The following is a 22,028-nucleotide window of genomic DNA, read 5'->3' on the forward strand; positions in this document are numbered from 1 at the left end:
TGGGGAAGATTCACAAGGAAGTGGCAGAGAGGCGTTCGCCTTCTTGTCTTAACGCCGCTCTCCGCCACTTCTGAAAAGCAAGGCTGCACAATATTCACAAGGAAATGGTGCAGCCTTGCCTTTCCTCCTGGGATCCTTTTCAGACCCGGAAGAGCGCGGTTACACTTGTTGTGTCGGGTGATCTACACTCAAAGGGCATCTAACCCTGACTAGGCCTAACACGTGGCCCTAGAATAAACTCAGCCAGACACTGGGAATAAAGTTGCTTGTTCGGTCGGCGCGTCTCTCTCTGAACGCCCTCGCACGTGCTCGACCTCTTTTTATTATAGGGCGGTCACATGACCAACTTGTCCGTCCCTCCGGACATCGGGGCGGACCTTCAGGAACATAACATTCCTCCTAAAACAAGGAAACAAAAAAAACCAAGAACAAACTGCAAAACCGTAAACATGGTCTGATCATACTCATTGTCTTAATAACATCAGGACCGAAACCTTCAGCGTCTTTCAAAATGCCAGCGCATTCAGTTCAAACATTACGGGCATATATGTAAATGAGAACAGTCTTACGTAAAGTAGTCTCTCAGCCAGCCGGAGGGGGGGGGTTGGCACGTAGTTGGCGTTGGGACCCCCGATGAGTCATCAGCTCTGTTCCAGCCTCCTCCTCGTGTCTTGGCGCCTCGCTGTCGGCCCCCTCCGGATCTGGGGCCTCATCCAGGGCCTCCGTGTCTCCGCCCATTTCCTCACTAGAAACCTGCTGCTCGTCACGTGGCCTGACCTCGGGCTGAGATGTTGATTCACCAGGCGGCAACGTAGTTGCAGTTTCGGTTTCTCTGTCGCCTTGCTGGCGCCTTGGCTCGCTGCTCGAAGGGTGGTAGAGTTTGAAGTGAGACACGTTGCGAGTCACCCTGTCTCGTCCTCGAATGGCCGTGATGCGGGTGCCCTTCACACCACTGACTCGCCATGGTCGTTTTTCGTAACTGAGTTTCAATTTGCCACCAGTGGCCCGATTCTTGATGAGCACTAGGTCACCTCTTTTGAATTGGGGGGCCACGGCCCTACGTTTCTTACTGATCTTGTCACATGCGGAACGTCTCCTCATTTCCACTGTATGTTCATCTATCAGCTCAGGTGCCCACTGGGGGTGATGGGGAATGGAGTCTGTTATTACCCGCCCTAGGAGAAGGTGTGCAGGAGCTACCCCCGTTGTGGAGTGCGGGGTCTGTCGGTAGCTACGAAGGAAAGTGAAAATGGCCATTTCCACTGACTGTCCCTTATCATGCGCAATGCGGATGACCTTGTTTAAAGTTCTCATGAACCTCTCGGCCTCCCCATTGGCTTGAGGCCACCTCGGGGTGATGCGCCTGTGACGGGTTCCTAGGGACGAGAGATATTCCGCAAAGTCTTGACCCTGGAAGGGCGGTCCATTGTCCATTCTGAGTTCTCTCATGGCTCCATGGGTGGCAATGATTTTCTCTATCTTGGGAATCACACAGTCTGCACTGGTGCCGGTGACGATTTCGACCTCAGGATATTTGGAGTGGTCGTCGATCATCACTAGCGTGTGCCGTCCATCCGGAAGGCTGCCAAAATCCATGCTGACCCTTTCTCAGGGGCCTCGGGCCTGGGTTCCACAATGATGGGGGCTTCGCGGGGACTGTCACCCGTAGTTTGGCAGGCCGTGCATGTGCGCACCACAGTTTCCACCATATCGTCCATGAGCGGGAACCACACCTTTGTCCGCAGCCGGGCCTTTGTCTTAACCATTCCCTGGTGCCCCACGTGCGCCAGTTGAACTACTCGGCCTGTCAAAGCCGTCGGGATCACCAGGCGATGCCCTCGCAGGAGGCACCCCGCCGCGTCCTCATTCAGTTCAGCCCTCACGTGGTACAGACCGTCCATGATTTTCTGGGCCTCTGGTGTGAGTACCTTCCAGCTCTCCTTGGCTTTCTGCCAGTTAGCCGTCCGGAGCAGATCCTTGGCCCGCTGTATGCAGGCATCCTGAGCCGTGGCGCTCACAACCTCTTCCAGGGATATGGGGCGCGGGCATGATCTGGCCACGACCCATCGCACATAGGCCTCCGTCTCTTCAGCTTCCTCCATCTCCTCTGGGGTGGCCGCCCGGGGGTGTGGTGACAGATAATCCGCCGGATTCTTTGCCCCTGGCTGGTACTCGATGGCACAGTTGTACTCTTGCAATTGCAAAATCCACTTTTCAATTCTAGGGGGTGGCTTGGATGAGGTACCTGAGAACAGCGACAGCAGCGGCTTGTGGTCCGTCACTACTGTGAAGGGCTTGCCATATACGTACAAGTGGAAGTGCCGGCATCCCCAATGAATCGCGATGGCCTCCTTTTCGATTTGGGAATACCTTTGTTCGGTGTCCGTGAGGGACCGGCTGGCAAAAGCGACAGGGGCCCAGTCTATCTCGTCTCGGGCTCTCTGCATCAGAACAGCCCCCAATCCCGCCGGTCCGGCATCTACCGCAATGAGAGTGGAATGTCTTGGATCAAAAAATGCCAGCGTGGTGTTGCTGGACAGCGCACTCTTGATATTTTGGAATGCCCTTTCCTGCTCCGGTCCCCAGTTCCATGGTGTGGAGTCTTTGGTTAGATCACGTAGAGGGAGGGTCAGGTTGGCTGCGGTCACATGACCAACTTGTCCGTCCCTCCGGACATCGGGGCGGACCTTCAGGAACATAACAACACTAATGGTGACGGAGACGCGAGGAAAGAACTTTGACCCCTGATGCGGTGTGTACCCATAAGAAAACAGACACTGGTCTCTCCTGCATAGACTCCCCTGTACATTGTGGCCTGGTCTCAACAAACAAGACAGGTGATCCAACTGATTGTAAAAAAGAAGAAATCCACATCCACATATTTGCTTTGCGTCGGTTTGAATATGAGCAACCTTTCAAGTTCTGGAAAACAGAGCTTACCGTCCTGATGAGAACTCAACAAAACATCCTGAGTTCGAAACGCGTAGACTGTTAGAGCCATAGAATTATAAAGAAGTTATTTCTGAACAGTTTGAAACTAGTGCCTTTAAGAAAAGAAGTTTTTGTATGGCACTCTGAGAATATTATTATTCCAGTGTATATATTTGAATGTATGATGGCTGTGGGTGTATGAGAATGTATGGTTTGAATGAATGGAAATGTATATAATGATTTTTGTAGAATTGTAATTGTTTTATATTAATGTTTAAATCATGTACAGAAGGTCTTTTTGAAAAAGTGAAAAAATGGTGAAATAATAACCAAAAATATGAAGCGAAAAAACTTTTGCAAAAAAATAAAAAGGATTAATTCGAGCATTTGTTTGCAAATAAAGCATAGTGTTTAATTCATATGTTTTGGAGGGATTGATAAGTGAATCAAAGCACAGTATTAGCAACTCGTTTTTGTTTAATATTTCCCCCCGCGATGGCGCTACGTTTCACAACTTAGCACGACCGCAGGCACCCTTGCACCAGAGTGCAAGGGTGTCTGCAAGCAGGGAGGTTTGTTTATGTACAGGAAAGTGTCCCTTCCTGCGCATAAACAAACCTAAAATGCCAGTTTGTAACTTACATGTGTGCTGCTTCTTCATGCAGCACACATGTAAGTTACAAAACTGCATTTCTTAAAAAAGGTTTGTTTATGTACAGGAATGGACACCTTCCTGTACAGAAACAAACCATGGCATTTTGCATTTTCCATGTGTGCTGCACAAGGCAGCACAGAGGAAAGATGCAAAAACGAGGTGAAATAATGCATTTCTCCTCGTATCTCCGACTTAAGGTCAGGGTTTTCCTGTTCTTAAGTTTGTCATTAGCTCCTATTTACGCTGCCCTTGTGAATAGGGGGCAGCGTAAATATCAATGGGTGTTGTGAATATGCCCCTGTATCTGTGTATGTAGATTCAAAGTATGTGCTGCAGGGACACATAACTTTGGGCCCCTCTGGATATAGCAGAGATTTTTAACATCTGACGGAACACCCATCAAAAATGGTCAATATAAGCAAAACCTTTTGCATGATCTAAATAGGCCATAGTAGTAGGTAGTGGTCAAATGTGCTACTCATTAATATACTGACAATGAGTTGCCTAAAGGTAATGCTATGGCTGATTCAGCAGCTAGAAAAGCCGCTTTGTATGAAAATGTGGATGTTGCCACATACGTTGTACAAACAGTGGACGTCCAAAGTGAGTCGGTGCCACCAGACTCGCCTGAGACTTGGGGGAGGCCTCTCCCAAGTCTCAGGCGAGTCTGGTGGCACCGACAGAGAGTGCGGGGCCTCGTATACCTGAGCACAGTCCAGGTGAGGTGAGGTCTAGTCCCCTGTCATGTTGGATCACTTTGAACGTCCACTGACTAGGAGGATGAGTAATTGAACTGTAGGTACAGGTTGTATCGTTCCTACTTTGAAATTTTGTTGTGCTTTCATCATTGTTTTCACACACATTCTAACAGTAGCAACTTTTTGAGAGCAGTGGCCCTGATGAATGCCAAGGGACTCTGTGCCCGGTAGGCAGAAACATGTTGGCCCGTTATGCGATAGTCATTGTTCCATACTGTCGTTTGCGCTGTTCCTATTTTAGCTAGGGGATGTGCCTAGTTTCTATTAAAGTTGTTGTTTAGACATATCACCCTATTTTAGACTCATCACTTTTCTGTTTTGTTGCACTGTATTCTTATCACCTTTACGAGCCATCACTATCAGACCAACAATTGGTAGTTCCAATTCTGACTGTGGACCATATCCAGTACTCACCTTGACTGTGTGGCATGAGGTCTAGATGATCTAAGGAACCGCCTGGTCACAGTGTGAACGACCAAATGATAGGACTGATCACTTGGTTTTCTGATGGTTATTCACAAAAAATATGTGTACTGGATCTAGTCTGACCAGTTCTTGATTAAGTCTTTGTCATTGTTATTCTTTGGTTACTTACACATCTGTTTCTCCTTCTCTTTTTATTGCTATATGGTGACTGCAGCACCAACTGTCATAAAGACATATTTGACAGTTTAGCCAGCTAGGTGCCTGGCTCATAGACCTCCTAGGTTCTTGCTTGTTATTTACGCCTTAAAGGCGTCCCAGTTATTTTGGGGCGAGGTGTCCCCTGGGTCATTCGCTTGGAAGTACTCTGTCATCGCTATTCGTAACTCATTTCGGCACGCCTTGTCTCAAGTCAGTGAGGGGGAAAGTACCATTTGGGAAAACCCTGTGTTTTTTTACCCCAGTGCACACCCCCTGTCACTGGACTATGGTAGGACATAGAGAGAGGAAGGATCTTAGCCCCTTGGAGGGTACTTTTGAGATCCTGAGATAGGAACAAGTGATCTATTCTGGAGTAGGTTTGGTGGGCATGAGAGTAGTGCATGTAATCTGTAGTGGTGGGGTAGAGAGATCGCCAGGCGTCAAAAAGACCCAGATGACAGAAGGCTTGCTTCAAAGCTTTAGAGAATCCACCTCCCGGGTGTCTATGTGGCTGGGAACTGTCGTCGGTAAGATGCCAGGTGAGGTTAAAGTCCCACATGACAATTACTTGTCCCTCACCAAAACCTCCCACCATTTCTTAAAGTGTGTCTACAAAGGACGATTGGCTGAAACAAATGTCTTCATGCTCCCTCTGATCTTCCCTTTCACCATTACCACCTTCCCGTCTTTATCGGTCTGGATGCCCTCCGTTTGAAACTTAATATTGTTGTGGAACAGGAGAGCCACCCCATTATGCTTTCTTGTGGCGGAGGATCTATATGTGAGTGAGTGATGCTTATGTCTTAGCCGTAGCTCCTAAGACCATTTACGGTGCGTCTCTTGGAGCGCCACTACATCAAATCAGTGGTCCTCCAAATACTTCCATATCTTGTGCCTATTGGACAGCAAATTCAAACCCTTCACTTTCCATGTTGTGATGGAGATCTTTATGTGTGGTGGTCCCGCTTCCTCGCCATATATGTGCCCTGAGAACTCCCTACTTCCTCGCTGCCCAGAATTGTGCCCCTGTGACTTGTGGCCATCACCCCAATAGAACCCCAGAAGCAGTAGCACCCACCCCCTGCCCCTTCCCCCCTGCTTCTCCACCAACCCTCCCTCCCAGCCCCAACTGAAGAACGAGTCCATAACCAAAACACATCACAACAGAAAAAAATCCGCAGGACCCACACGTGTCCTGCTGGATCGACAGTCCTCATGAAGAGTGACAAGCCAGGAGGCTCCAGCCCCAGCCCATCACCTCGTGGTAGCTATATTTGTTCCCAAGTAACCCAGAACAGATGATATAGTAAGACCGCATTGCACAAAGCTACTTCTCGTCCGAAAGCTGTTCAACATAGCGTCCTCTTCCTCTGACTCGGTTCTTGTTGCCCCACCTTAGGTTGTCTGCCACTGTCTGTTAGACGCTCCTAGAGCGAAAGAGGAATATTATCCAACAGGCCTCAGTACCTCCCGGTGTCAGACAGTTCCCCGTAGTCTCCATCCCTGTGGGGCAATGCAGTTAACATCCGCAGGCCAAGACTGACTGTAGGTCGCGGCGTAGTACAAAGTGTCAAGTCACTAGACCGCAATTCCTCCAGACCATGTCACCCCAGGCCGAGGCACTGAAGTAGTGTGTAGATCCATTCCCCTAGTGATAGGGCTGTCAGACTCCTTACACATGTTTGGTAGCTTTTCCCGCTTGAGCGTCCCTCCAGTAGCCGCTCTTCAGGGCTTGGGAGATCTCCCCTTGGTGACCGTCGCCCAATTTGTAGAGTTGGCTCATGAAGATCCACTTCATCCCGACTGTGAGCTCGGTGTTTCCTCTCCCTAGACCTGTAGCCCGAGAAGCTGCAAGCCCTCCTTGAGCTCAGTGACATGTTTCTGCCTAATTTTGTACTCAAAGGCCAATCCGAAAGGGTAGGTCCATTGATATCGTATCTGATCCTTCCAAAGCTTTTCCATGATGGGTTGGAAAGATTGCCTCCTTTGAAGAGTCGTTGGCGCCAGGTCCTGGAAGAGTACGCCTCTAAAGCCTTGAAACAAATTGGTGTCCTTTTTCTTGGCTTCCTGCGGGATGGCCTCTTTGACCTTATATGAGTGGAGTTTAACCAGAACATCGCGGGTGCATTGTATCTCTCCCAGCAAGGCTGGGCCCACACCTATGTGCCTCTCAATTTTAATTTTCAGACTTTTAGGCCCCAGTATCTCTGCATAAAGACCTTTCCCAAAGGCCTCTAAGTCTGGACCTTCCGCCCCCTCCCCCAGGTCCCTAATGTGCACATTCTTGCGGTGTGACTTATTTTCTAAGTTCTCGTTCTTCAAGATGGCCAGATGCAGCTGCGACTGGAGGAGGTGGAGCTGAACCTCTGTGGATGCTGTTTGCTTGTCGCATTCCTGATTGTGGGACTCAAGTTCCATTATTCTCGTGCCAATGGAATCCACGTCCTGTTGAATAGAAGTCATTCTTTCAGAAAGATCCACTTTAAGTTGGGCCATGGTCGCCTGCAAGTCTCCTTTTAATTCAGGCCTGAGCTCTGTTTTTTTGTATTTGAGGGAGCTAAGCAGCTTTTCCTTAGTCAGGGCCATACCTGGTGAAGGTGTCTCTTTCTCCTGATTTTGAGCTTTCTCCGTCGGCGCAAAATAACTCGATACCTTAGCGGTTGCCTTCTTGGGTGGCATAAATGCAGTACCCAGCAGGGGCCCCAGCTAAGTAAACTCCAGGTCTACTATTTTGGCTTCCCCACCGTTGGAGGTGTTCTACAAGGGGGTCCCTGGGGAAACAACACTTACAACGCAACTTTTACAACGCACTACATTTACAACGAAACTTTTACACCGCAACATCCATTACAACGCATGCCATTACAACACAACCATTACAACGCATGTCACTACAACGCATACCACTACAACGCATACCTACACTATCCAACACTTACCCTACTGTTGCACCCCCAGGAGTTAGAATAGTAATTTTCCCCCTACACTATCCAATACTTACCCTACTGTTGCACCCCCTGGAGTTAGAATAGTAATTTTTACCCCAACACTTTCCAATACTTACCATATATGCAATGTAATGGTATGTGTTGTAATGGTATGCATTGTAAATGTAGTAGGCGTTGTAGTGTAATGAGTTGTAGAGGTAGTGTCAAAGATTTTGTTGTAATGGCATGCGTTGTAATGCAATGCGTTGTAATGGATGTTGCGGTGTAAAAAATGCGTTGTTAAGGTATGCGTTGTAAAAGTATGCGTTGTAACGACATACATCCGGGTCCCTGCAATAGCCAGCAAATCTGCCCCCTACACTGGGGCTCAGGTGTGTGCGCAGAGGGACCCCTCGGCGTCGGCCATCTTATAGCCAGGCACTCATTGCAGCTGTGGAGTGTCCACTGACGTAAGCAAGGGCCTCCGTACCCCGGGTGCATTGGGCATCGGCACTGCTTCGCAAGGGCCACTACGGCCTAGGCGGGGTGTAGAGTCTCAAGCATGGCCACTCCGTGAACACCTGCCCAGGACCGCCATGACAAGGACAGGCACATCCAGAGGATGAATCTCCTCCTTCCTCTGCCTGCTGAAAAGGCCCCTGATCACTGCCCTCTAATAAATGGGGTCGGACTTCGAGGAGCCTGTCTGCCCCAAAGCGTCCCAGGGATGCTGACTCCTTACCGGACTGGCCAAAGCTCATCCCCGCTCCTGGGAAGGTGCACAATTTGGGTGCCGCGGCTCAGGTCTTGAACCACGACACACGAATCGAGCACCGTATCGGTCGAGTTTATGGGGAAACAACACTTACAACGCAACTTTTACAACGCACTACCTTTACAACAAAACTTTTACACAGCAACATCCATTGCAACGCATGCCATTACAATGCAACCATTACAACGCATGGCACTACAACGCATACCACTACAACGCATACCTTTACAACACAGTCATTATAATGCATACCATTACAATGCATACCTACACTATCCAACACTTACCCTACTGTTGCACCCCCTGGAGTTAGAATAGTAATTTGTACCCCTACACTATCCAATACTTACCCTACTGTTGCACCCCCTGGAGTTAGAATAGTAATTTTAACCCCTACACTATCCAACACTTACCCTACTGTTGCACCCCCTGGAGTTAGAATAGTAATTTTTACCCCTACACTATCCAATACTTACCATATATGCAATGTAATGGTATGAGTTGTAATGGTATGCGTTGTAAATGTAGTATGCTTTGTAGTGGAATGCATTGTAAAGGTAGTTTCAAAGATTTCGTTGTAATGGCATGCGTTGTAATGGAATGCGTTGTAATGGATGTTGCGGTGTAAAAAATGTGTTGAAAAGGTATGCTTGGTAAAAGTATGCGTTGTAACGACATAAATCCAGTTTACATGCTGGCCTCTGCACCCAGCACGCGCTGCCTGCTCCGATCTGCGGAACTCTTGCCAAGCCCCCCCTCCAAGGCCTCCGGTCAAACTTTTCCAGACTCCCCGTGCTGGCATCATCACAATCGCGATCTGTGTGCCTCCAAAAAACTTGCCTTGACATGATTGTAACAAATGTCAAGTAATGTTTCCACGCAGGCATGTTGATTTATAAGTCCTGAAGATGATCCCATGACTTTTTGCTTTAGAGATCGAAACGCCTTCGACACCCAATGTGCCATATGTATTTGAAACAAATGTGGACCATGATGTACAATGGTACCTGATTCTGCCTAAACTGTATGATATGCAGAACCCCCCTCTCCTTCTTTGCCTGAAAAACTTTCCCTTATCTGTTGTTTGTCTAAGTATGTAAGTTGGATACAGACTGTGACCCACTTGAAACCGTTTCTGATTTCACTTTAATGCACTTAATTGAATTATTAAAATTCTGCCCGGTGGGCAAAGAACATATAGTCTATCTAGCTTTCGTTTATTATCTGCTTGAAATCCGTGTCTGTCTAGGGACCACTGTCTTTAGTAATAGCTTATGCACCCAAGGTCCCTGACGTATTGCCTTTGGGTTCCCTGGTTGTTTAAATTAACTTGAGATTTTATTGGCGAAAGAGGGTGGAGTCTGTCAAATGTTGAAAGTCCAACATTGTTGTACTTACATAACTGATTAGAGTAGGAAAATTAGAGGGTATTTAAGACTATTACAAAACTTCATGAATATTTGAAACCACCGGAGGTTGACAGTGTATGGGAAAGACTAACAAAGAGTACCTCCTCAATATGGACTTGGTTTACTAATTTAGGGAAAAGTATTTCAGGTCAAATAGTGCTTCCATTAGTTGGTATAACAATAATAGTTTTACCAATAATGATATGGTGCAAATGTTGCAGAAACAAAGGAAAAGGAAGATATGAAGTATATGAAAAAGGAGAGAAAAGGAAGTTTGTGGAAATTCAGCTGGAAAAAGTAAAGGAAAGTTATATAAAAGAATAAAAGATTTGGAAAACAAAGATGAGATTAAGAACGAAAATTGAGGAAAAGAAACTGAGATACGCTAAAGTTGGCATCTGATTAGGATGGGTAATTTTGTAAATGCTCAAAATGCCATAAGAGAGGGGATTGATGAAGCAGGGACTCATAGAAAAGAAACTTACTCAGAAGCAATCCTTTCATTTAACTCCCTAACATGTTATTAATTACGTATTGTGTAAAACTAATACGCACCACATAAAAATGAGGGCTAGTGAAGCTTGGGTATGTGTCTGCTAACATGAATAACTCGAGTGGCTTTCTAAAATGGCGGCAAACGTGAAATCGTTATTGCACATGCGTCAATTGCATCTATGCAGTGTTATGAGCTGGCATTGGAGGGAAATTCTTGCCCATGAGCAGAAGGTACTAATATGGAGTCTTGAAGACTCATGTGCTTTGCATCTGCGGTATAGAGACAAAATATCGACTCCAAAATATCGACTGGACATAATATCGAGTTTTAAATATAGACTGGACAAAATATCGACTGGACATAATATCGACTACAAAAATATCGTTTTTCAGGTAAGTGAAGTAATATCGACTGTGTAAAATATAGATAGCAAAAATATCGATTTTTTAATAATATATAATATTTTATAGTGTATTTTTATGTAATAATATGTGTGAATAGTGTGTATTAATGTTATAAAATATTTTATTACATGAATTTTGTTTTGTTAATAATTGCGTAATGTAATTCTGTAGCGGGTTGTGGGTTTATAGGGGAATAGGGTGGGAAGTAATTTAATAATAATTAATTAATTAATATATGTGTGTTAATATTTTGAATTAATAATTAATTGATAATTAATTAATATTAATTAGTTAATTAATTAATATAATTTTGAATATATTTTGTATTAGTAAATAATTGTTAATTAATTAATTGTAATTAGTTAATTACATTAATTAGAGTACATTTTTAATATATAATTTTGTGTTATTTTTAAGTAATTAATTTTGAAAAAAATATATTAATTATTAAAATAATTACACCTAATGTTCTAATATATTTATTTTATTGTTATTGTTAATTAATAATTAATTGGTAATTAAATAATATTGATACATTTTGGGTAAAGGAGCATTTTTAGGGTTCAGGGTCAGTTTTCAGTTCATGGGTAAAGGGGTATTTTTAGGGTTCAGGGTCAGTTTTCAGTTCATGGGTAAAGGGGTATTTTTAGGGTTCAGGGTCAGTTTTCAGTTTTTGGGTAAAGGGGTATTTTTAGGGTTCAGGGTCAGTTTTCAGTTTTTGGGTAAAGGGGCATTTTTAGGGTTCAGGGTCAGTTTTCAGTTTTTGGGTAAAGGGGTATTTTTAGGGTTCAGGGTCAGTTTTGGGTTTTTGGGTAAAGGGGTATTTTTAGGGTTCAGGGTCAGTTTTGGGTTTTTGGGTAAAGGGGTATTTTTAGGGTTCAGGGTCAACAAATAAGATTTAAAAAAATTATTGTTATTATTTTCATTTATTATTTAATTATTATAATTTAATTTAAGTCGTTTTAAGTATATTTTAGTAATTAAAATGTAATATAAATTTAATTTAACACTGTTTTTAATAAAGTTGATATTTTTTACATCTATATTTTTGTTAACGATATTTTGTACTCGATATTTTTGTACTTACCTGTTTGTAGATACAAACTCGATATTTTGACTGTCGATATTTTGGCCACGATATTTTGGCAAGTCGATATTTTGTCAGTCGATATTATTTCAGTGATCCGCATCTGCTTGCTTGGAACTAAAATTGAGTGTATTTACTAATGCCAATGCGGGGAAAGTATTAATAAGTAAAGGGAACTAGAGTAGAGATGGGTGGTATTCTGTGAAACCGTTTATTCTGACTTCATTACTAGTGCGCATTTGAGCCTCTTAGGTATGCCTGGAGTGAGCCGTGCCACATATGTGTTGCGCATGACAAGTAGAAGTCAGCCCAGAAGGATCGCGTGTGGTTCAAGAAGAGTACAAGGGAACAGCCTGCCAGAAGCATGAGAGCCAGCAGTACAAGACCTGAATGAATAATACCACATATTAAAGTTAAACATTTGTAACAGGTGTAATAGGAATGCGGGTGGGAAAATAAAATATGAATACAAATTAAGGGGATGGATTTATTAACAAAGGGATAACTGAAAAGAGTGATATGTAAGCATGGTGTGATGATCTTTCCCCCTTGCCTGACCAATCACAGTTAGTATTTTTACGATATTAAAACATTAATGGGTGGTACATGAGAAACAAAAAGGTTTAATTGAGGTCGTTTTTAGATAGTTGGAGAGTGAGACGTTGATGCTGAGATGCTGTGAGCCGTGGGTGCTGTCAGAGTAGCGAGAGATGCTGATGAAAAATCGAATGCAGAGCCTAATATCCTAAATTATTAGGCTTAGAAAGAAGATCGAGGAAGAATCTCAAGGTGGAAGACAGTGTCAGAGAGGGGTGTGACGTGACCGTTGGTGTTAGAGAGGTCATCTATCATGTCCTGAATCCTGTCCTGAAGTCTTTGTCTCCTAAACTATCCTGGGGGAACCCTCCCAGCCCTTTGCTCAAGGGGTTGGTCTTTACACCATCCTAGGTAACTATCAATTTCTTGAGTTGGCAGATGTTCTTTTCCCTCTGTCCTCTCCTAAGCATAAGTCATTGCAAGTTTGAAGTATGTGTTGATGATTTGATTAATTGAACATTCTTTCCTATGAGTAATGGTGAATGTGTTGTACTTTGAAGTGGTTCATTTGCAAATAATTTAGATAAAGACTTAAAACTTTCCCGGGTCTGTGGTTATTTACATTAAGTATAAAGGTTTGAATTAAGTTAATTTTCACCATCAACTAGTTCAACTAATGGTCCATCAAACAGAGGAAAGAACTTTTTGATTAGTGAAAGGTTGGTTAGGAGTAAGGAATAAATAATCTTGAAGTATGAAAAATGTATAAACTTTGACTGCGGCTGTTTACTCAAAATATGTATGTTTATGGGCCCAGGTGAGTATGTGGTATTGGAGTATCTGTTGCTGGTATGCTGCTGGATGAATAGCTCCAAATCCATGGAGGATGGCGTGCAACATTCTATATTTGTATACCACTCACTCAATGAGTAGCTGCTGCTAAGTAGGGGTGGGTGGAATTTGCGTAATTGCGTTACACAAATCTCTGCGAAACGGTAAAAAATCTCTGTGATCACGCAGAAATTCCGCAAACACGTGGAATTGCTTGTTCGCGATGCTTTTTACTCTTCGCAATCGCTGTTTGCGTGCTCGGGGGGTAAATATCTTGCAAACACGCATTTGAGAATATTAACAAGCAAAAAATTTCGCGAAGTTGCCAAACACGGAATTTTTGGCAATTTTGCGTTCTCCGCGGACTGCGAAAGTACCCAAATTCTGCAAATTCCGCGAGCGGAGCGGAATTTACCTCCCAGGCCTACTGCTAAGCTAGTTGGTGCCATCCATGGAAGCCACAGATCTTTTTGAAATGTGCCCTTTTTACTTCTGTATTCTCTGCCATTCTTGTTGTAAATTTCCTCACAATAACTGGACCCACCCATACCTCAAAATTAACCTGCACTATTTGAATACCATTAGTATCTACCTAAAAAGTGCAACCCACTACTGTAGATAGCGGTTTGCAGCACATGCTGACATAAATGTAAAACACGGAGCTCCAGCTTTCTTATGTCATTTTCCCAGGGGCGTAGCTTGGTCAGTAAGATTGGAGGGTGGTGTGAGCTTCAGACTTTTTGACTGTCAGGCTGGCATGTAATGTGCATGAGAGGGGCCTAAGCGGCAGTGGAAAGTAAAAGGAAGGGGGATTGGTAGGTGTACTAAGAGAGGCAACAAAATGTTTTGTAAAATAATCAATATTTTTGAGAACTCTCAAAACAGACAGAGAGAGTCTTTGCATTTTTGTCATTGTGTAAGTAAAAAATCATGTAGCCCTTGACTTCCACTGCAAATTGTCAAGATGCCGGTACAAACATCTCTCACACAAATATCCCACCATTACCATGTACATATGCATCTCTTTATTTCATTTTAGAAACTTTTGTTTTGATTGCTGACAGTGAAAAGTAAAACTTATATTTGCTCTATAGAACACAAGGTGCTCCAAAAACAGTATCCAGCACAGATCCCTGGGTTACTGGGATGTCCTTTTGTTTCAGAGGTGTAAAAATTCTTGAACAGGCACCTCACCATACTCGACTGAAAGCACCTGCACCCAACTATTTTTCTGAAAATACAATTATTAGAAGTGTGTAACTCCCCAGACACCCTCCTGAAGCTATGCCCCTGCTTTTTCCGAAGTTCTGCTCTTTCCCCTTAGAGCCGTTCTTCAACCTCACTACTCAGTGCAGCGTAAATATATGAAAACACCCCTTTTCAATAATTTTCTTTTGTTGCTGCGGTCATGGCCTGGTAATACCCATGTATGGCACTTATGCTGCTTTTACCAATTCATACTCTTCCCACACTCTGTCCTCAATTCCTTTTCTGTCTGACCAGATCCCCATTTTGTGCGCAGTCCTTCAGTCTTCTTGCTATCGCTTTTTCTTTTCTCCATGCTCCCTTACTCATTCGCAACTTCCTCCCAAACCTTTATCCAACAAACATTTGCCACTAGTACATTTGCAACTAGTCTTGTCTCCTTTACAAACCACACCCTCTTTATCAACCTAAACTCCACAAAACGTTTTGTTTTAGCAATTCCCATTATTCTGACTATGTCTGAGCCATGCAATTTTATTTTCTCTCAATGTCTGTTCATTTCCTCCTTGTAATGTTAAAGTATGTAAAATACCACTCTCTGCACCCCTGTCATCCTTGCAGCCCTTGCTGCTCGACAACTCCTACTCCCATCATTTCGACTCACCAAACCTAAGCCAACTTGATTCAAATACCTGTACTATCTGCTAGAATCTCATCTTTATCTAAAGCCTCACCATCTTCCACCCTGTAATAGAAGTCCTCTTCCAGCTTATGATTTCTGTCCCCAAATCAATTCTCTAGCCACTGTCATCCCTACACCACTGCTCCCTAGTATCTCACTAGCACTCCTCTTCTACATGCCTCCACTGGCAGGTGGACTGCATGTGACCAATCCCTCTCTTCATGCTGGAGCCCATGAGCCACTCTAATCTCTTTAAGGCTTCTGACATCAGTAGTCGACCTCAATGGCAAACATCTCTTGCCTCTTTTAAGCTTGGTCGACACAATCTAACAAACTGGGTGCACTACTACTCCCAAAGTCGCTTGACACCCACTCTCTAAAACTTGCCCTGTCCATTTCTTCTTTTTTTTTTGACAACCAATTTTATTGAGTTTTGGATGTAACATCGAACAGCACCATTTAGATCTACATGTACATTATCAGAATAGGGAGAAAAACACATCACAGTGACATCAAGGCTACATAGTGAAATCAATGAGAGCATATCCAAGTGTACCTGAAGAGCAGACCACTCCATCTCATTTTTCGAGCAGTCCGAACCATTTGCCCCACATGCGGCAGAATTTCTCAGGACACCCCCTGGCTACATATAAAGGCTGCTCCTGTGTAGGGCACCATTCCACCCCCTGGCACTAGCGCCCTAAATTGGGACTCTACAGCATAAACCATATGACGCATATCATGCTTTGTGCTCCTGTTTAAATTTCTACAATCTTGTTTTAAGTGATTACAACTTGTTTTTGTGGAGCTATTATTTGATGTATATACTTGAGTTTATGCGTCGATCACGCTGTTCGCTTTAGCACTTGCACCTTCACTATCACCAATTGTATATAGCACCCCGCACCAAGTGCCACTGGGTTGTCACATGATCTGCTCTGTACAGTGCTGTTTAAACTGTATTTCCATGTGAAAGACCTTTCCCTATGTTCATTTGTGAATAATACTGCCTTTTTCAAAAAATTCCAGTGACTCCTTGTTTCTTCCTTTTTGTAATGCAAATTGCATACATTATTTAAATTGCCTTTACATGATACCTGTTGGGAATTGTTTCTGCTTACACGACACACCCATCCCAACGTGGTTTATGGGTCCTCTCCTGTTGTTCTTGCACTAAATTGGGAGGAGCAGTGTCCAGCCAATGTGCAGCAATGTCCCTCTTGGCGACCACCAATGCTGTGTTGAGGAAGAGCTTCTCAGCCCTGGAGCCGTCCAATCCATCAGTGGCGCCCAGCAGAACATGAGTGGGATCAAGAGGCACCTCCTAGCCCAGGACCCCTGTCAGATCTAGTGTTAAAGATTCCCAATATCACAGGAATCGTTCAAAAAAGCTGTGAATAAAACAACTTATTACCTATCAATGATAAGTGACAAAGCTACCTTTGTCAAAAGGAAACATGCGTGGTCCATAATAAATGGCTATACGAAAAAGAGGCCACAACAATATTTGGACACGGCATGGTCGTTGAAAAGCAAACAGCTTTTCATCAAAGTATGATTTGGAATATGGCCGGGTGAAGCCCACGCACCACCATGGAAAAAACTCGATAATAACAAACTGTGCAGGTTGTGCAAATCTGGTGGGGAAAATATAATACATTTCTTATGTCTCTGTCCAGAACTGAGAAATGAGAGACTATCAATACTAAAAAGGTTATTTAACGAGAGAGGGATAAGGACATGTAGACAAGCTTTGATTCAATGCCTTTGCTCAGACGATCTATCCATTAACTCTGCCCGGACAACATTTTTAACAATAGTATGGAAAAAATTGGAATAATATGCTATTTTGAAACTACAATGATTATATATTTTCCCTAGTTCTGAACATATGAATTTGCTTTTTAAGTAGTTTTTAAAGAATGTCCACAATTTTAAGATTTACTGTTATTCACAAATGTAATTTTAATGATTTACTATTATTTTAACGGAGCAATTGTCTTTTGTAAAGATTTTAATTAATCAATCAATAAACTTTACTTGATTCCCAATATCTCTGGATCCCAGTACACAACAGTACCATATGGTAGAAATCAGCGTGGGGGTGGGAGCAGCGGGGGCAGTGGGCGTCAGGCCGAAGCCCAGCCGGATGGAGGGGCAAGGGCTTAAGGTAGGCAGCGTGCAGAAAATAGACTTGGACCAGGCGGAGACTCGCCGATACCGAAATGGTCATGAGGCCAGCAGGGCATCCCTCCAGTCCTCATCCTCCAGAGCCCCAAGCCAGCCCTCCCACTTCTCACGAAGTAGGGAAAGGGAATTAGGGGTATTGTTAATGAGTGAGCGGTAGATCCGAGAGACTCCACCCTTCCCCAAATCCCCGGTAAAAACCTGCGCCTCGGGTGTGCTATATTCGGGCAGGGACGTGCCGTCTGCAATGTGGAAGTGAAGGGCGTGGCGCAATTGCAAGTACCGAAATAATTGAGAGGGATGGAGGAAATGCCTGGCCTGTAAGTCCCGAAAGGATCGGATGTGAGTGCTGCTCCAGATGTCACCCAGCAAGGTTACCCCGATAAGATTCCACTGCCAGAACTCTGACAGGGAAGCGACCTCACAAAGCCTAGTACCACACGACAAGGGAGTGTAGCCGGTCAGCCTGCCCACCCATTGAGTACGACAAAGTGATGCATGCCAAGCCAGGAGAACACCGCGTGTGACCTCTGGAAGAGCCCGGGGAATAGCGGACCCATAAAGCATCCATTGGATATAGGAGAAGCCCAAGATGTGAAGCTCCAAGCGATACGCCGGGTCGGACCAGCCGCCATTGAACCAATCGTGAATCCTAAGGAGACGAGTCGCTAAGTAGTAAAGGTAGTGGTTGGTCATTCCAAGGCCTCTGCCAAAAGCTCGGTTTCGGCATTGGGCCAGGGCCAGCTTGGACCTCCATCCCCCCCAAAGGAGTGAGGTGACCATGCCGTCCATATCCCGGAACCAAGATCTGGCAAAGGAAAGGTGGGTATTTTGGAGCATGAACAAAAAACGGAGCAAGATCATCATTTTGTACAGGGCAATCCTGCCTAGAGGGTTGAGAGGCAGCGTGCGCCATTTAAGGAGGTCAGCGTGGACCCGCTTGACCAGCGGGGTGACATTAAGTTCCCATGTGAGGTCAGGGAGAAGGGAAACCCAGATCCCCAAGTACTTGAAAGACAGCCGCCGAAGAGGAATCGATGACTGCCAGTCAAAGCACTCGTGTGATAAGAGTAAGGGAACAAGGACAGACTTGGCCGGGATAAGTCTCAGGCCGGAAGCCGTTCAAAAATAGCCAGTGCCCAAAGACAGCAAGGTCCCGACCGGGCTGGGTACGCCAGGAACAGCAACACGTCATCCGCGTATAGCGCGATTTTATCCTCCGCTAGGCCGGGCCACCTCCAGCCAGTCAAGGAATGGTCACTGTGGACAAGGCAAGCGAACGGCTCCATTGCTAGAGCAAAGAGGATCGGAGAGAGGGGGCATCCCTGCCTCGTACCATCCAATGGGGAAGGGGCGGGATAGAGCACCGTTGACGAGGACCTGTGCCCGAGGACGGCGATAGAATAGACTCACCAAGGCACAGAAAGGAGCGCCAAAGCCCATCTGTTCCGACACTGCATCCAAGTAGCTCCAGTTAACAAAGTCGAAAGCCTTCTCAAAATCAATAGGGAGAATGGACAAGTATGGCATAAGCAGGTGTCAGTTCTCAAGGACGAGGTGAAGACGTCGGAGACAGTATCTAGTCCCCCGAAGAGGCATGAAGCCGCATTGGTCAGGGTGGACAAGCTGGGCTAAATGCGGCCGTATGCGATTAGCGAATACAGAAGCGAAGATCTTGAGTTCCGTATTGATGAGCGAAATGGGACGATAGTAAGAGCAGCTCTGTGGGGGGGCTGGGACTTAGAGATCACAACGATGGTAGCGAGATCCGTCTCAGGCCGGAATGAGCCACACTTCCACGCTTCCTTGTACATCGCCATGAGGGGTGGAAGCAGGGTATCACGGTAGGACGAATAAAACTCCTGGTGGAGTCCATCTGGCCCAGGAGTCTTACCAGCCACCAGGCGTTTAATGGCATCTGCCACCTCCGCCGGTGTGAGCTGATGGTCCAGCATGGCCGCGGCTGAATCGCTAAGACGTGGAAGAGAGATCGTCTCTTGTTGGTGGAATTCAGGGAGAGAGAGATCAGGCGAACGCACCAAGTAGAGGGTAGCATAGTAGGAGGCAAAGCATTAGGCAACCGCTACTGGAGCACGGTGAAGCATTCCATCTCTGTCAGTCATCTCGGGCATGATACGGTTGGCCATAGGGTAGGTAACGAGGCAGTGGAGGAGCTTCCCATTTTTGTCTCCCCAGCCATACACTTGGGCCACGGACGGACACCAAAGAAGCTTAGTAGCTTCCAGAGAGGTCTGACCCATCTCATCTCGTAGGAACGCCAGTCTCTGTTCCTAGGCATCAGATCTACCGTCGGGGTTCAGCGCCTCAAGCAGGGCGGCTTGTGCACACAGCCGTGTGAGCTGGGAGTCACGCGCCATGCAATCGAGTTTCAGCTAGCCTTAAGTGAACTCCCTAATAGTGGCCTTACCAGCCTCCCAAAGGGTGTGAGAGGAGGACACTGAGCCTTGATTAATGGTAAAATAGGTAGCAAGTTCAGTACTGATGCTGTCTTTGGACTCCTCATCCTGGAGGAACCAGGCGTTGAGGTGCCAGAGCAGTCGGGAGGCTGGGGGAAGGCCCCCTATATGAATTATCACAGGGGAGTGGTCCAATAGGCCCCTCCGGAGGATAGATATGGCCTGGAGTGATCAGGAATCCTGAACCAGCAGGAAAGCATAATTGAGGCGCGCATGGGTGTGGTGAGAGGCAGAAGTGTGGGAGTATTGCCTAGCAGTCTACAGGTGTCTCCGAGCCCCAAGCTGGCCACCCATTAGGAGGGAAGACCGGACTGGACAGTCCTGGAAGTAGAGAGAGGGGACACAACATTGAGACTAGGGTCCATAACGGCGTTGAAGTCGCCCCCAACCACGGTCAGTCCAAGGGGTAAAGCCGAGATAAGCGGGGTAAGTCCACGGAGCGTAGGGGCCAGCAGAGCAGGAGGGGAATAGACAGACAGCAAGGCTAGCGGGCAATCCCCAAGGGTTCCCTCTAAAAGAGTAAAGCAGCCCTGAGAGTCGTGTGCCACCTTACGCGCCACTAGGGGAAGAGTGCGACACACCAGAATCGCCACCCCTCTGATCTTCTACCAAACCCAGAATGCCAGACAGTGCCATAGCCATAACGGGCAAGGAAAGGACATTGTTGACCTAATAGATGGGTTTCCTGAAGCATGAGTAAGTCTACCGCCTGGTGCTGGGCATATCACAGAACGGCTGCAAGTTTAATTTTATCCAGCAGGCCGTTAACATTCCAGGACATTAGGTGGAGCGATTTGAGCGCACTAGACTCGCCAAGGAGGAGGAGGCCATGGGGGGAGCCGGGTTGCAAGGCAGCTTAGCTTAGATAAGAGAGGCGCGGTAACTCCCAGAGCCTGTGGATAGAGTAGCGTAGCAGTGTATGGAATGTGTTCTCCCAAATGTAGTGGGTCAAAGGTGGTGCAAAAGACATCAGAAGCTCCAACCCCTTCCACCCCCCACCCCACACTTCAGGAACGGAAGCATCTGTCACCCGAACAGTAACAGAACACAGAATCACCAAGCTTAAAACACTTGGAAACTGGGAAAGTCGTGGAGGACCCCTCCTCATATTAGGTTGTTCATGACTTATACCATCAGTGAATAGTTTGTGAAAAAATGGGATACTAGTCTCCGGACTCAGCCACTGGTCTCGGATGACTCTATCCAGGAACCCAAAGATCGTATGAAAGGTTAACATCGCTGCAATGTGGTCAGGCCAGCCCGGTGAGAAGAGTTGGGCTGCGGGAAAGATCGGTGTCCGGAAGATCTATCAAGAATGGTTGAGGCAAAGCCGCACTGGGGTCGGAGTGGTCCAAGGAGCCAAAGTGCCACCTGGCCGGAGAGGCCTCCCCGGAAGGCCCACGCATGGGGCCCCATGAGGGGCCCATGGGAGAGGCAGAGCACGCACGTTGCCGGCCCCTGCACCTCCCTGAGCATCTGTGGCATGGGCGGAGCACAGACACGTCCCACCGAGCACCTCTGGTGGCAGCAAGCTGCACGCGGTCCTGGACAGGCATCCGCAGTGGGCATTCCTCCGTTGCCCATGTCCACGCCTCCTCTGGAGTCTCAAAGAAAATAGATTTGTCTTGAAAAATCACACGCAGCTGTGCTGGGAAGAGGAGCCTGTATTGAATGTTAAGCGAGCAAAGCTTCTGCTTGACCTTAGTGAAGGAGCGACGTTGGGATTGAACCTCCCTGCTGTAATCAGTGAAGACCATTATCGTCAGGTTCTCGTGCTTGAGCAGCTGTTTCTTCCAGGATTCGGCCAGGATAGCGTCTCTGTCCTGGTAGTGGAGGATTTGCAGTATAATTGGTCGCGGAGGGGCAGCCGGCTGTGGCCGGGGGGCAAGCAATCTGTGCGCCCTCTCGATCGTGAACCAGGGGGAGAGCATGCCCTCCAGCATCCAGAAGCGTATCCAACATTCTACAAAGTCCGCTGCCTGACCCTGCTCCACGCCTTCAGAAAATCCAAGCAGACGAAGATTTTGCGGCAGGCGCGATTT

The sequence above is a fragment of the Lissotriton vulgaris genome, chromosome 8 (genome assembly GCF_964263255.1).
Source record: "Lissotriton vulgaris chromosome 8, aLisVul1.2, whole genome shotgun sequence".
Classification (NCBI taxonomy): Eukaryota; Metazoa; Chordata; class Amphibia; order Caudata; family Salamandridae; genus Lissotriton; species Lissotriton vulgaris.